This window comes from Mytilus californianus, unplaced genomic scaffold (genome assembly GCF_021869535.1).
Source record: "Mytilus californianus isolate M0D057914Y unplaced genomic scaffold, xbMytCali1.0.p SCAF_9, whole genome shotgun sequence".
Taxonomy (NCBI): domain Eukaryota; kingdom Metazoa; phylum Mollusca; class Bivalvia; order Mytilida; family Mytilidae; genus Mytilus; species Mytilus californianus.
In genome coordinates, this window is record NW_026262745.1 from 37219977 (window position 1) to 37236911 (window position 16935).

Here is a 16935-nt window from a genome sequence, read left to right on the forward strand (position 1 = left end):
TATAGTCCATCCGTCCACACGCATTTCAACATTTCGTACAATAACTCAAATTTGCTTTGAACAATTCTCATGTAATGTTATAATGCTAACCCAAGATAAGGAACGACGGGATGAAAGATCCTTTTTATTTTTAAACAAATTGATCTGTCGTTTCAGAGTTACAGAATACTCAAACTATCAGATGTTTGGCAATATTTCAAGTATCACACACTAGTTTTCACATAGATCAATGCATACGTACACGTATACTTAAGAAGCCATGTCAATAAGCACTGAGCTTCATACTGTACAAACCTTGAATGTCCAAAAAAAAATAGATTCAGTTAAAATGTTCTAAAATGATTTGCTGTGTCATAGAGAATATGTTAAAGAGACAAATTTTCTTTTTAATCATGTCCTTACGCCTTGTATCTAAGGAAACATTTTGGAATCCAAAGAGCGTACCAATTATAAACAAAAATAAACACATTTGCAGGCCTCCTAGACTAGAGCAAAAGTGTGACTAGGAAATTATTTTTTGTTTCAAATTTCATGCAAGTAAAGTTACCGTTGCCAAACATATATGTAACATTTTTATCAGATGATGTTTTTGTAATATGGCAATGGGAAAATGTAAAGGAATTCGAATTGGAAATATTAATGAATAAGACCTTATCTGTATCATATTGATACGGAAATCCGGTCTAACAGTGATATAATGTATATTGTATTCCTAATATTACAGTTCTATATGGTTAATTAAAAAAATAAAATTGGGTAAGCATTCAATTTTTTCTAATGGTTTCAAAAGTGCTAACTTTTTCTTATTTTTTTCTTAAGGCTGCCTGAAATGGTATGTGGACTGAGATGACCCTATGTTATCCAGATGCTTATCTGCTAACACTATTATACTTTTGTTTCTTAATATAACAGTTTACAGATTGAATATGCCAATTATTAAGTATTTGGGACAAATAAAAGGCGGATTCAGGGTGGAGTGGGGAGGCATAGAGGGCATACAGCCCTTTTTTTCTTGATTTTTTTTTCTTGCAAAAACTCTTTAAAAACCAAGATTTTGACCATTGTCGGCATTAACAATTCACTATTTTGACCCCTCCCCCTTTACCTCCCTGGTTATACCCCTTATTATGTCCTAAATAATGTGTAAATGATTTAGATTTTTTTTTTCATTTTACATTCCATCTAACCTTTCACATAAACAATTGAGATTTTTTTAATGTTAACCAGGTTAACTTGGAAGGAAGAAAAGTACCCCAATCATTTAGAATTTTGGCATATTTAAAAGTTTTTGTTTATTCCAAGTAATGCTTAGAGTTGAAATCATTATCGTCTACTACTTTTGTTAAAACTGCAATGCTGCCATGATGATGCAAACTTGTGCAGGTTCAGCTTCATCAACTTAATTACCAAAAGATTTCGAAAACAGCAACTTGTGTATGCTTTTAATATTGAGGTTAATTTAACCTAGGTACATTTAGGCAGCTTTAATTTCATCACACTCATGTACTTTTTCTTACATGAAACGTACCCAGCGTATACAGGGTACGTTCTTATAGTACCCACAGTGCACGTTCAGCTTCATAAAACCATAGTTCGGTGGGAAAAATTATAAACATACATAAATTGTGCTATATCAAGGATTTGTATAGTATCTTACTATACGAATCCTTGATTATATTACCTTATCGGTGTACTTTACTTGTACTTACAGGTAACATTTTAAAGGGTTGTACATAAAACCGCATGCTTTCAAGGGAGACAATTTGTAGACTCACTAGATTTTCTGTAATCTCAAAATTCAATCAACATTCCAGCTAAATATAGATATATTTTTGAAAACCCATTTCAGAATTCAAAGAAATAAGTTCTCACCAATACGTTAGTGTTTTAGTTAGTTCGATTTACTTTTGAAGCGATGGCCTATATATTTCTTTAAAGACGTTTCTGTCAGTTGAGGTTATTCCGAAGACCGCTGACGTCATTCAATGCGTTCCGAAAAGTTTTTTTCAACCAATCAGCGGAATTTTATATTTATTCCATCAAAAGAATTTTTCTGGACAATAGACAATTCGTTATTTATTTCATATAATTCTTTTGATACATTTTAAATTAATGGGTTTCATGATACTGTATATATGCTTTAGGATTTTTTTATTGTGTCTTGTTATGTCTTTGCAGAAAACATAAAATTCCATCATAAAGCACAGAGAATACGACACAGAAATCAAACTTGATATCAATAATTACAGGCTTCAAAGCACATTAAGTTTAAAGACAGATACCAAATTCATCTGCACTGGTTGCATTGACTTGCTTTTAAAGTAGTTATAACTTTACAGGACACCTGTCTATTGTTGAAGACTTAATGCTGCCTTCTAGTTGTATTTTGGTTATTTTGTCGTTTAGTTGCTGTCTCATTGACATATACACCGCAGCACCTTCTTTAATTCCTATACTGAAACATATAAATAAAGGCAACCGTATAAATATATATATAAAATGAAATATAGTTAAGTGTAAAAAGCAAAAGTAAAGAAAAATTTAGGACATGGTGTTTTAGTCCATAATGACACAAAATCACTATCACGGTAGGTATAGTGTCCGGCGGAGATCGTGTTTTTTTCGGGTGAATCGGTCCACTTGTTCGAGTGTAGATTAGGTTTTTTCGAGTGATATTACATGCGATCAGATCAATTTACTGCTATTTCGCGTACATAATAGTTTTATTCATGACTGTTCATCTTATGCAGAATACTAAACATGTTTTGAGCACAAACGACGCACAATTTCCTTGTAGTTCACTAACAAATCAGTGGTTACATTGTCCGTGTTTTTCGAGAGCAACAGTTAAAACGTCCGGGTTTTTCAAAGAAAATGTGAATAAGAAAGAAGGCATTCTTGGGCTTAAAAACTAACTTTTTCTAGTTTGTAAATGTAATTTAGCGAAGGGCAATATTATATATTCCTAATAAGTAACAAAACATATTACTATGTTGATCAAATTTAACCCTGAAATCATTTTACTATAACCTTGCAGTATTAAGATATATTAGAAATTACTGGATTCTTTGTAAAACTGTCTTTAGAACCGAGAATATGGGACTCATAATATATATATATATCATTTCATGCCATATTAATATATTTAATATGATCCTTTTGAAATAATAATAGTAAGAAAAATGTGTATACAATAGCGTACACCTCGTGTACTTAATGCATGTCTTTCGCAGAGTTCCGTTGATATACATTAGTAATGTCTAGATAGTGATCCGTATTTTTCATTTTTTAAAGCAAGTTGCTAACTGATGAAAAGGAAGCTATCATTGTGTTTTATTGCTGCGTGACCAAGTATAATAACGCTTGATCATACTCCTCATCACAGTAGTAGCATTTACAAATTGTTCTTGTTTTCCATTCATAGAACGATAAAACAAATTATCATCAAGACCAATAGTAAATGAAACATCTAGGATGTATTTTCTGTTAAAAAAATACATATACCCGCTTAACACACACAATGTACGTATACGTCTCAATCCAACATTGTAATGCTTGATACTTTGGTTTGGGAAAACATGATTTATTTGTAACTGGCTTTAAGTAACCGCGAGTACTCTTATATTGATAATTTTTATCTATTGGTTTTATTTTAGTTGGTTTGCCTGTGCTTCGTACCAATCTATTGAGTAAAGCCATTTGTAACTGATTTTTACAATTGGTTCTTATTTTGTGCTGTAACGCCACTGTCCAAAGTTAGGGGAGGGTTGAGGGCTTACAAACATGTTTAACCCAGCCACAATATTAATCTTTAAATGCTTGTCCCAAAGTCAAGAGCCTGTAATTTAGTGGTTGTCGTTTGTTCATTTCCGTCAAATTTGTTTTTTCGTACTTTGTATTGTATAACTTAGGTCGTAAGTTTTCTCGTTTTAATTGTTTCATTTTTTTCATGTTGGGGCCTGTTAGAGCTGACTATAAGGTATAGGGTTTTCTCATAATTGAAGACCGTACGGTGACCTATATATCTACTTTTATCTTCGTAATTTGAACTCTTGTGGATAGTTGTCTCGTTTGCGTTCATAGAACACATTTCCTCTTCATTATATATATGTCTGTGCTCACACTAATATTTACAACACGAATATGTACTGTATGATATCAAAATTTGGTTGAATCGACATTGACATACGTATGTTTGGATCGATACGGGGTTGACGTGTTGGATAGTTCCACCATATTTACATGGGCGTGGACATGTTTGATATATCCAAATATACCAATGCCGGTGTCCATGCAATTTATAAGATGTGGCAAATAATTATATATACAAATATACGATGCTCTTTACTAATATACGAGTTACGTACTACAGTATTATCAAACTGGTTAAATGCATTGGTTTCGTGTTTTGAAAAGTACATTATTTGAACCTTTTCATTGTTTTTTAAACGTAATCGCACTAATAAATAAAATTTTAAGCCATTGAAATTTTGTTTAATCACTCGATCAAAATCTGGACCGCACTCAAAAAACCCGGACTGCTCTCGAAAAAACACGGACATAAAAATGAATTTGTTTTAAAAATGTCTTTCTCAATGCAATAGCAAGAATTTTTATATCTGTGTCTGTATATCTAAGGACATATAGATTCCAAATATGCATATCCTTTGACATTTGCATTGGTACTTGTATCAAAATAGCTTTATTCTATATTTTGGAATAAAAGCATTGTAAAGCTAAATTAAACTTTCATAGCACAAAATAATGTAGGGGTGATGATTTCTTTTTATCACCAATACTAACTTATCTTTAATGATCTTGTATATTAAGTTTAAGCATCTATTTCACGTCTTACAAAAAAAAAAGTCTGTTTGTTTACATTTTTGATCATATTCACTCGAAAAAACGCGGTCACACTCGAAAAACCCGATCAAATCACTCGAAAAAAAACACGATCCCAGTCGGACACTATACCTACTGTGACTATGGACAAAAGAAAAGAAAAGAAAAGAAAGTGAGCTTTTATTGTTAATATTCATCTCAAAGTCACAGTTCGGCCTTTGTAAACATGCAATGAATCTATGTGGCCATTGTTCATGTACATTTGTGTATTTCAAAAACTCTTTTTTTTATAATGACAGAAACAATTATTCTTTAATCTGAGCCTAGAACGAATACTTTATATCATTATCTGTAAATGTAATCACGAATTACGTATTGTGAAAAATTAATGAAAGATAATTTAAAAAAAAAAACACGTGTAAACGGTAGTATAAAAATAAGGAGATGAGGTATGATTGCCCATGAGTCAACTATCAACCAAAGTTCAAATGAAGTGGATGTTAGCAATTATAGACAACCGTACGGCCTTCAACAATGAGAAAAACTCATACCGCATAGTCGGCTATAAAAGGCCCCGACATGAAAAATATGAACAACTCAATTGAAAAAACTAACGGACTAATTAATAACAAAACAATTAACGAAAAACAGACATGACAGACGTGAACCAACGACAACCACTGAACTACAGGCTCCTGACTTGGAACAGGCACATAAAGAAACGGATAGGGTTTAACAAGTTTGTGAGCGCTCAACCCTCCCCTAACCTTGGATAGTTGTGTAACAGCACAACTTAAGAACAAAATATAAAAATCAGTTGAAAAAGGCTTAACTCATAAGATCGATACAAAGCAGAAAAACATCAAACATAAACACAGACCGGACGTGGTAATGTATTTATCCATCCTTCATCTCTAACAACAAAAAAGAAACTTAGTACAGATCTGAGAGTACTCGCAGTTACTGACAGCTAGTTCAAAGCCAATAAAACTATTAAAAAAATAATGTATCTAAGACTAAAATATCAATCAGTACACATCCAACATCCAATGGATTTACTGTAAAGACGTCATTAACAGTCAGAGAAAAACATGACCTTGTGCAATGCCAAAATAAAGAATAGACATATTGTAGTACTCTTAAAGTGCATATGTGTATAACAAAACTATTACATGTAGTATGATTTTAATTTACTGATAACAAAATCAATATTTATACCAATAAAAACAATATTCAAAGATCTAATAACAGTGTTGCATTGGTAACCTTTCAGAATAAGTTTATTTAAAGGATTGATAAGTTTACCCAGATCGTATATAAATTTTCGGCCTCAACATCACCGTAAAATTAAGGATGTGCTATTTCGTCTGATTTAAGTTTTTTACAGGTACAGCCAAACTTGCAAACCAAATCTTTGTATTTATGGAAGAATTTAGTACAGACACGGGCATAACGAACGAGTTGAGATATATAAATACCGTAAGATGGTGCCAGAGGAACATCACCGTTCAAAAAAGGAAAATTAACAATAAGACAAAAGAAAAATATCCCTTTTGTCGTAAATTTTTGTGTAGAGTTTCTGGTGTAAAACTGAAATATCTAAATCTAGGAAAGGACACTTATTGCTGTTAATATTTGATTTATTTTAAGTAAGTTGCTGTGGGTAAATTTTGGCCGTATATTTAGAGAATTCTTGATTATTTAACGAAAAAATATCATCAAGATAACGGTAAGTGTTGGTGAATTTATCAATTAAATGGAATTTAGACGGGTCTTTACTGAGTTTGGCCATACACTGTGATTCATCACAGTACAGGAACAAGTCTGCTATTAAAGGGGCACAATTGGTGCCCATAGGAATACCTACAATCTGTCGATAAACTTTATTCCCGAAACGTACATAAATGTTGTCAAGGAGAAAATTTATGGCTGTAGTCATCTCATCACACCTCCAGTAAGTATATTTAGCATATTTACCTTTTTCGTTTGAGAAAAAGGCTTTATATGAGTTGCAGAAAATAAATTTGCAATTATATTTATTGAAAGACCATTTAATTAAATAGGAAATCTTTTGATTGATAAGATTGTGTGGGAGTGTAGTGTAAAGAGTTGAAAAATCAAAACTGTCTACCGAATCAAAAGGACCATCAAAAGCACGCAATTTATCTAAAACATCCAAAGAATTTTTTACACTCCAAAATTGGTTAATTCCACTATATTCATATGTTTTATTACAAAAGTTAATGATCAGTTCTTTGATAGTAATAAAGGGACTCGTTAAAATTACTGAAATTTTAGTAGTAGAACACTTACTAGAGGCCGAGATAAAACGATATTTTACGGGTATTTTGTGTAGTTTAGGTAACCAATACACAGTGGGGACCTTCAAATGTTCAAAAGAAGCCTTAAGCGGAGCTGTGGTTGTGACATGAATATTTACTATACGACTCTCTGTGGAGCGTATGGCTTTGAAAGTAGTTTCCTTTAAATCCCACATTGTTATTTCTTAGAAATTCAGGGAAACCAGCCTGGTAATGGATTTCCAACCATGGAATTATGAAAAACTTCTAAACTTTCCTCAATGCTTCAATTGGAACGAATCATTGGTGACAATCTATGAACGAGGACACCTATAATCCGATATATTTGTTTCTCACCTTTCTGGAGCACCTGAGATCCCCCCTGGTTTTTGGTGGGTTTAATGTTGCTCATTCTTCAGTTGTCGATGTTGTGTTTTGTGTACAGTTGTTTGTCTTTTTTTGGTCTTTTTCTTTTTTGCCATGGCGTTGTCAGTTTGTGTTCGACTTATGCGTTTGAATGTCCCTTTGGTATCTTTTGCCTCTGTTGTACAAATCCTGATGGACATTTGAGCAATGGCTTATGTAGGAACTAATTGGCGATTTGGATAGACACGGGCTCAAAACGTGGACCGTGCATTGTACACAGTGAAGGACGAGATAACGATAAATAGATATAAAATCAGGAGTGGCATAATAAATTTGATTCTCACCACGTTCTATTCATTTGCTGATCATTACGTATACGAACATGTCTCTTGGAGTTCATTCAATACTAATTATTACCTCCCCATTTCAATTTAAGTGTCTGGAACGTATAGTTTGTACACTACACTTAAAGAAAACGAATATTTATTTCTGTTTTTAAACAAACATCGATCTTAAAGCTTGTTCAGCTTTCACCAAAAAAAAATCAATCAAATGTGAGCCTCCGACAATTATCATTTAACTTATAATTATTTACGAATACAAATCCTTGAAGTTCTTTTCCTATAATCGAGGTTCTATTAAATCTATACGTGTGCGGCCATCATGACATGTCAACAGAAATTATCTTTCAAAAAGATGGACACATTTGGAAATTTTCAAAAATAGACATAAAACATTCTATACTTTTTTTTTGGAATTTAGATTGATCGAAAATTTCATTTTACGTGTTACATCAAGTACGTGTGACAAAATAGTTCTTCGTTGAATTTTTAAATTTACATTATCCTTATAAATACATGGGAATGAACAAAGCACCAAATATTCAAACTTCCTCGTTCAGATCAAATATATTATAATAATACTGGCATACTAAGTTATACTATCACGGAGTACATGTATATTTATATCTATTCTGTATTCTTTATATAAATGTTGTGGATATTTTTCTCTATTCTTTATTTTTTTGCCCATTATTCTTTATTGTTTATATTTCAATACCCCATTATTCTCTATTCTGTAAACCCATCCAAAACCCTCTTATTATACATTTAAATATACATGACTTTTTGTACTCAGTGATAGTATAACACAGTTTGCCAGTATTATTGTAATATATTTGATCTCAACGAGGAAGTTTAAATAATATTCGGAGCTTTGTTCATTCCCATGTATTTATAATGATAAATTTAAAAATTCAACGAAGAACTATTTTGTCACACGTACTTGGTATTAAACGTAAAATGAAATTTACGATCAATCTAAATTCCAAAAAAAAGGTAAGAGATCGAGGTGTCATATATTAAACAGTCAACACCATTTAGCGATTGTAAACATGTCAACAAATAGTGAATCAAAAAATGACTTGGAAACGCAAGCGGATATTATCTATTACTGCATTAAAGAAAAAAATACCACCAAGATCGTTTCTACGTTATGCCTGCTATCACCGGAGGTTCGTAAACAGATCGTCTCGTTGAATGTGAATCAAAATACAGCGCTTTGCGCAGCTGTTACGACCGGACAGAAAGACGTTGTTGGGTATCTTATTAAAAACTGTGAGGCTGATGTCAATCAGAAAGGAATTTTCACAGACGAAAAAGATAATCAATATAAAGTACCGCCAATTTGGTGCGCAGCGGAATCCGGGATAGTAGATATTGCAAGTGTTCTTTTATTCTATGGAGCTGACGTGAATGATTGTTCCGACACAGAGTCAACTCCAGTTCGTTGTGCATGTTTCATGAACCATCAGCCAATGGTAGAATTTTTAGTAGAAAATGGAGGAAACATTTCGAAAACTAATATGTACGGTGGAACATGCTTGATGAATTCTGTTGGATGTTCGGGGTTAGTTGACTACTTAATTGGAAAGGGTGTAGAGGTAATTTCAGTGGATGTAAATGACTGGACCGCACTCCATTATGCCGCCAAAGAAGGTCATGTCAACAGTACTAGGATTCTACTGACCAATAATGCCGATTACACAATACGAAATAAAACGAAAAGAACAGCCCTTGATTTAGCAGCATTTAATGGACATGATTTAGTTGTTGATGTTTTTCTGCAGGAAGGTTCTTGTACAAATATTGAACTCGTCGATTCATATGAACTACTAGGGTACATGTCATCAAGTTGATACAGATATTGAAAAGGCACGTAAATTCTGGTTAAAATCTCTCGAATTGCGACTACATTTTTCAGTCATTTCCATCAATAAGTGTCATAATTCCGAAGATATTTTCTCGAAAACTGCATTTGCTAACACAAATGAAATAACATTATCTAGTGAACTTGAACAAACAAAAGATGAGCATATACTTTATATGCAGGCACTTCTTAAATATCGACGAATTCTTGGAGATTATCACGAAGACACTATTTATAAAGTACGATATCGTGGTGCAGTATATGCAGATAGTAAAATGTTCCAAAGATGTGTTGAATTATGGAAATATGCCTATTGCCTTGAATTAAGACGGGAAAAGTATTTAGAGAATAATACTGTGTATGCTGCAACTTCTCTTGCAAATATATTTTGTGAAATGCAAATCGAATTTGAGGATCTAAAGTCAAAAGAAAAGGTAAAGGTGTTATATGAATTGTCTTTATGTTAACAAAAATGATTGATTGGTTGATTGGTGTTTAATATAAAAAAAGAAGATGTGGTAGGATTGCCAATGAGACAACTCTCCACAAGAGACCAAATGACACAGAAATTAACAACTATAGGTCACCGTACGGCCTTCAACAATGAGCAAAGCCCATACCGCACAGTCAGCTATAAACCGCCCCGAAATGACAATGTAAAACAATTCAAACGAGAAAACTAACGGCCTAATTTATGTACAAAAAATGAACGAAAAACAAATATGTAACACATAAACAAACGACAACCACTGAATTACAGGCTCCTGACTTGGGACAGGCACATACATACAGAATGCCAATGCCAATGCCAATTGCCAATTTCAGCACTATTGTGCTATTTCGTGGCGGTCAGTTTTTATTGGTGGAGGAAGCCAGAGTGCCCGGAAAGAACCACCGACATTCGGTAGGAAAATTGACAATCCTAGTCATTTAAGATTGCAGTCGAGCGCACCTGCCACGTGCAGGAGTCGAACTCCCAACCTCGGTCTTTACATGCTAGTGATATAGACCACTTGGCCACCGATGCCCCACATGTTAAATAAAGCATGATTATTTACACCATGAGTTATACAGCAACTCGAATAGTTTTATATATCATTACTGAATTGGAGACGTCCAAATATATATATTCTGGATGTAGGCTTTTGTGAAATATCGCGGATTTTTCTCCAAGTCTTACATTTATCCTCTTTAATTACCAAGCGTGGAAAAAATGAATGAGCTATAATAATTCCGATCATTGCAATATTTATTATTCAGCCTGCATTATAACATTATTGCAAATAAAAACGAAATGTGATGTATACGTAAATGAGTCGGCACACAAACGACACCAAATAATACAAAAAGACATATAGCGGTTAACATGAATTTATTAACTTGGTAATGAGGTTTTACGGTGACCACATTTTGTAATTTTATAAAGATGCAATTAATAAAATATGATCAGCACACTATTAGTAATTGTCTTATCCATCTTCACTAAATACGTCTCAATGATCAACCGCTTATGGGGCGTTCTACATGTTGTCGGTTAATTATTGTCTATGATAAAACAAAAGATTGCATTGCGGAGCGGCTGACGCCTCGGATTAAATCGATAGTTATGAGCCTACATGTTACTGTATAGTCATGCAGTATGAATACACCTTGAAAACTCATTTTTTGAATGAAAATCGACCACTAGAAAAAAAAGATGTTTGTTTTCCATTGGACTCATTTGACGTGAACAAGCAAGAGCGTTACGTATCAACTGAGATACATTTCAGTCTATGGAAAGTGCAAATCGAGAAATCCGTTTCTTATGTGAAGTAGCGATATTTTCTTTTGTAAATGAGGTTCATTGTGGGGAATTTTCAGACGAATGTTGACATTTGTTGGAATAAAACAAAATTCATAGGAAAGTACGTGCTTATTCTTTTTTTAAAAAATAGACGTATTTAACAGGACAAACGTATATACAACTTGCCATGTATTTTGAATATTCTATCCCAAGTATGTTGTATTTATACGAGTAAATATGCATTTGCATTAAATGAAACCTATTTGCACGATCTATAATTTTGAGGTGTCCAAATACTTTGACAATGATGTACCAAAGACAGTGTTTTGGCCATTGAACTTATTCGATTGCATTCTACGCCTTAATCACTTGTAATATGATAATGATACTATTTTTTCTAATTAGATAGCGATATGCTTTTATGATGAAAAACTTTTCCACTGCGATATTTTCTAATAGAAATGCGACACTTTTTTCATATGAAAAAAATACGATAATATGGCACAAACCATTAAAGCAAAGTAGAAACATCGACACTTATTCATGACAGGTTCGATGGTACAGGCAAAATATCACTGAAATTTCGTATAGATGATTTACGTACATAATAACCAATTATATGCTTAAAACGTAGTAGACACGATGTTCAATACCCCCTGCGCGTCGATCAATTTTGGGTTTACAAATCAATATTGCACAGTGTTGACACAGATATATGTATCATCTGTCATGTCTATATGTAATTTTAATAGTTAAATGCAGTTGTTGAAATAAAGAGGAGGAAAGACTTTATCATGCATTTATTATGAAAAACAGTCAAAGTCAATGAAACTTGATTGAAGCTGCAGGACCAAATAATCTCCCTGGAAATGATAATGGATCCGATATAATAATGCTGTTACAACTGCATTCCAAATATACTTGACCTATTGTCGATGGTTCTCCTTAAACTGACATAAACAAAAACTCTAACTGTAAAAAGTAAAATAACAAAAGTACCGAACTCTACGGAAAATTCAAATCGAAAAGTCCCTTACCAAATTGCACAATCAAAAGCTCAAACACATCGAACGAATGGAAAACAACTGTCATATTCCTGACTTTGTAAGCGATGCAAACCTTTCGCAGGCGATGAAATATCGTTCAGGGGATGAGGCGTTCTTATCTCCATAAAATATGCCAATGCTAATACAAGTGCATACCAAATATCCATTGACTTATCGTTAGTGGTCCCTTTTAAAAAAAAAAACTTAAGCTGATCACAAATTAGGAAAAAATGTTGACGCAGCCGACACCACCGGAAACAGCCTGCCTCCATGACTTCGTAGAGGCGAGACAAAAATATTTATACTAACATTTTTTCGCCTTCTTATATCTGGAAAATCTATATTTAATGTAATGTTTTTGCAATTTTATCGAATTATGCATGAAGATTAAAAAGGCCACGAACTGCATTCGATAGGTTAAAATGTGGAAAGTAAGAACATATTTTTTAGTTGTGAACTAGGAATCGTTTTTCTTTTCCATTACTTACAGTCAGTTTTATTTCAAGCGATCATCTGTTTAACATGCCCAAAAACTCGTTTTTACAGTTATGATATTATCTAAACACATTTCTAAGTAAACACATTAAATGTACACATGTTTCGAATATAAACATTTTTAAATGTGTTTTAGAATTAAAAGTTTTTAGGACTTAAACATGCACTAATTTCTAAGCTATACATGATCCTAAACACAATCCTAAACACTTTCTTCAATCTAAACATGTTACAAAATTAAACATGTTTAAAAAAGTAAAAACAATGTACAGTTATGTATTTAGAATTGTGTTAAGGATTTAAACACCATTTAAACAGATTACATGTAGTAAGGATATCGGTAATGTATTTTTGGACGTGTTCATATAGAAATGAAATAGATGTTATGTCGATGCCTACAATTTGAAGAAAAATCGGGCCGGTTTATACAACATAACTTGATATTATCCTTTGCATATAAAAAAAAGTATAACAAAAATACCAAACTCCAAGGCAAATTCAACTAGTTACTCTAAAGAGCCCGTATCGCTCACCTAGGTTTATGTGCATATTCAACAAAGGACGCTCTCCAATATTGTAGACGAGAATAGAATTCATGACAAAAATCTGGTTTTTTTGTTGATCGTGTAATGCTGATCGTTTTGTCTGTTTAGTTTCTCTCTATCTTCTTTAGTTTTTGCTCAAAACACAAACGAGGTTAAAAAATCCTCATTTAAGGGAAATCACTCCTATATAAAGTAACAGTCTACTAACTTTATCGGCAAAATTTGACTTGCTGATCATTTTTGCTATCTAAAGTTTCTATTTATCTATTTTTATATACGTCAAAACTGTCAGAAGACTTCAAATAGGAGTTATTACCCTTAATGATAAATTTTATCAATTTTTTTTCTTCAATTTTGCCTTTTATCTTGAAAACTATAATAGATAGAGAGAAACTTTTTATTGCAAAAATGATCAAAAAGACAAGTTCTACAAATAAGTCTAAAGGTCGAAATCGTCAGTCGGATCCTTATAGAGGTATTATCATATAAGGCAAAACGCCAAACAATTGGTAAAAATCGTCTTTAAAAGGCAATAACTCCAATGAGGAGTCGTCGGATGATTTTCTTCATGTTGTCTTGTAGATCTTGTCTTGCTCATCATTTTTACTTATTTAAGTTTTTATCTATTATTATGTTTAAGATGTACGGCAAAAACACAAAAAAATCGTAAAAATCGTCATCAAAGGGCAATACCTCTATAAGGATCCGACTGACGATTTCGATCTTTAGACTTATTTGTAGAACTTGTCTTTTTGATCATTTTTGCAATAAAAAGTTTCTCTCTATCTATTAAAGTTTTCAAGATAAAAGGCAAAATTGAAAAAAAATTGATAAAATTTATCAATTAAGGGTAATAACTCCTATTAGAAGTCTTCTGACATTTTTGACGTATATACACGATTGGTAGAGCTCAACATTCTGAACATTTCAACCCATGTCAGATTTTCTCTATTTATAACAGTTTTCAAAATAATGGATTAAACTTGCATTTTACCCCTATGTTCTATTTTTAGCCATGTCGGCCATCTTTGTTGGCAGGCGGGTTCATCACACATTTTTGAAACTATATACCCCAATGATGATTGTGGACAAGTCTGGTTAAATTTGGCCCAGTAGTTTCAGAGGAGAAGATTTTTGTAAAAGTTAACAACGACGGACGCCAAGTGATGAGAAAAGCTCACTTGACCCTTTGGGTCAGGTGAGCTAAAAAGTAGAAGTCCATAAAAACTAACAAAATCAAACCCTATCTGGGCTAAGACTGCTACCTCATATAACATGAAACGTATAGTTACAATAAAAACATACCGCAACTACATTAAAAAATATCGCATCTACAATAAGATAAAAAGCATTTAATTATTTGTTTACCAAAGAAAAACGTAGCAGTACAATTATTATAAGGACATAAACTTTTGCCTTTACTCTGATATTGAGCTTATTTCAAGACTTAATTTTCGTTTATATTTAAATGATAGGTTAACAGTTTATATGTTCACAAAGATATATTACCTTGTTGCTCGTTTAACTGGTTCATTTGACTTTTTTCCTTTAAAATGACCTCAAAAGGCTTAATATAATCGATTTCCCACTCAATGAAATTAAATGGTACATTGTAATACATAAAATTCCTCTATGTGTCGCGTGAATTAATATTGGACTGAACGTATTTATATATTTTGATATTAAAAAAAACTTTTATTGCAAAAAACGTCTTTTTCGTCATGGAGTATCTGTATATTTACAATTTCATATTAGAAAATATCGCAACTCCACATAAGAAACGGGTTTCTCGATTCACACTTTCCATAGACTGCATTTCGACAGAGCGTATGTTACTGATTATTAAAGGGAAGATCTTAAGTTTTAAGTTATCATTTTTACCATAGATTCGATCTAGTTTTAAGTCGTTCATCTTTGTCATTATAAGGGAAAAGATTTTAAACAGACCTTCTAGTTTCGATATTATCATTTATTCAAATTCAACTGAGATACGTTGAGATTCAAGCACGTACTGAAATGTAGTTTTTAAGTGACAGGATATTATCAATGTATCTGAAGGTGAAATTAGAGCACTTCGGTCGGTAAATATTGTTTTTATGATTTACTTTCTCAGAAAACAAGATCCTCTAACGATAGATATACGTTGCAATTCAGTTTCCTTACAAACTGAAGTTTTAGCAAAAAACATATATTCTACTATAATTTTTCAGATACAGACAAAAGATGTAATTGAAGTCATGGTTATGTTGAAAGATCATATTTATAATTGTGATGCCATATTATCCGTCAGACCTGTCAATATACATACAATCAACAACTACAAATACCTGCTTCAGTCACATAATAAATGTTTTCCGATGTTTAGAGAGAGATCCATATGAACAAAACGATTTTTTAAAAATAATACATGAACTTGTAAGAATGAATACGACAACATATGACGGGGAGTCATTTTTACATTTAGCCGTAAATCCGCTCACAGGAATTGTTGATGATACGTTTTTCTCTCAGGTTCCTTCTTTGGAAGTTGTGAAAGATTTGCTTGGGTGTGGAATAGACACACAAAGATCTGACAAAGATGGCCTAACTGCTTTACTATGTAGTATTAAATATAGCCAAAACAATGACAAAACCTGAAATATATGAAAAATAAATTGCTGTTTGGTTTATTAGAACCATTTGAATATTTGTAATAGAAAATAAAATAACAAAAATACCGAACTCCAAGGAATATTCAAAACAAAAGTCCCTTATCAAATTGCAAAATCAAAGGCTGTCCCAAATCAAACAAATGGAAAACAACTGTCATATTCCTGACTTCGTATAGGCATTTCCTTATGTAGAAAATGCTGTATTAAACCTGGTTTTATAGCTAGCTTAACCTCTCACTTGTATGACAGTCACATAAAATTCCATTATATTGACAACAATGTGTGAGGAAAACAAACAGGCATACATGTAACAGGTAAAAATGTCAAAAAGTGGGGTACAGTAGTCAACATTGTGTTATAATATTAATCACTATAAAAAAGCAACCACGTCAACAAAGAAAAACAAAATGACATATAGACACTCTATAAACAAAGCACATATGCAAAAATGAACAACAAGAATACAAAAAATGACCATAGCACCCACCATAATACAATATGGCGGGATGTATCAATACCGAGCCACGGCAAAATGATATTACCAAACAAGAACTAGACAGTAAAGGTTACAAATATGCATAGACACAAAAAAGAACACTTTAACACGTAATTAAGATGATAAACAACGTCAATACCTAGAATCTATACTTCAAGACCATCATGTATTATTTGTGAAGTTGATACGGAATATTTATCAAC

The 16935-nt window shown here is 32.6% G+C and overlaps 1 pseudogene; it reads left to right on the forward strand.

Moving 5' to 3' along the window:
• The first annotated feature begins 8708 nt into the window (after positions 1–8708).
• On the forward strand, positions 8709–16254 carry LOC127715154 (protein fem-1 homolog C-like; annotated as a pseudogene).
• The last annotated feature ends 681 nt before the right edge of the window (positions 16255–16935 follow it).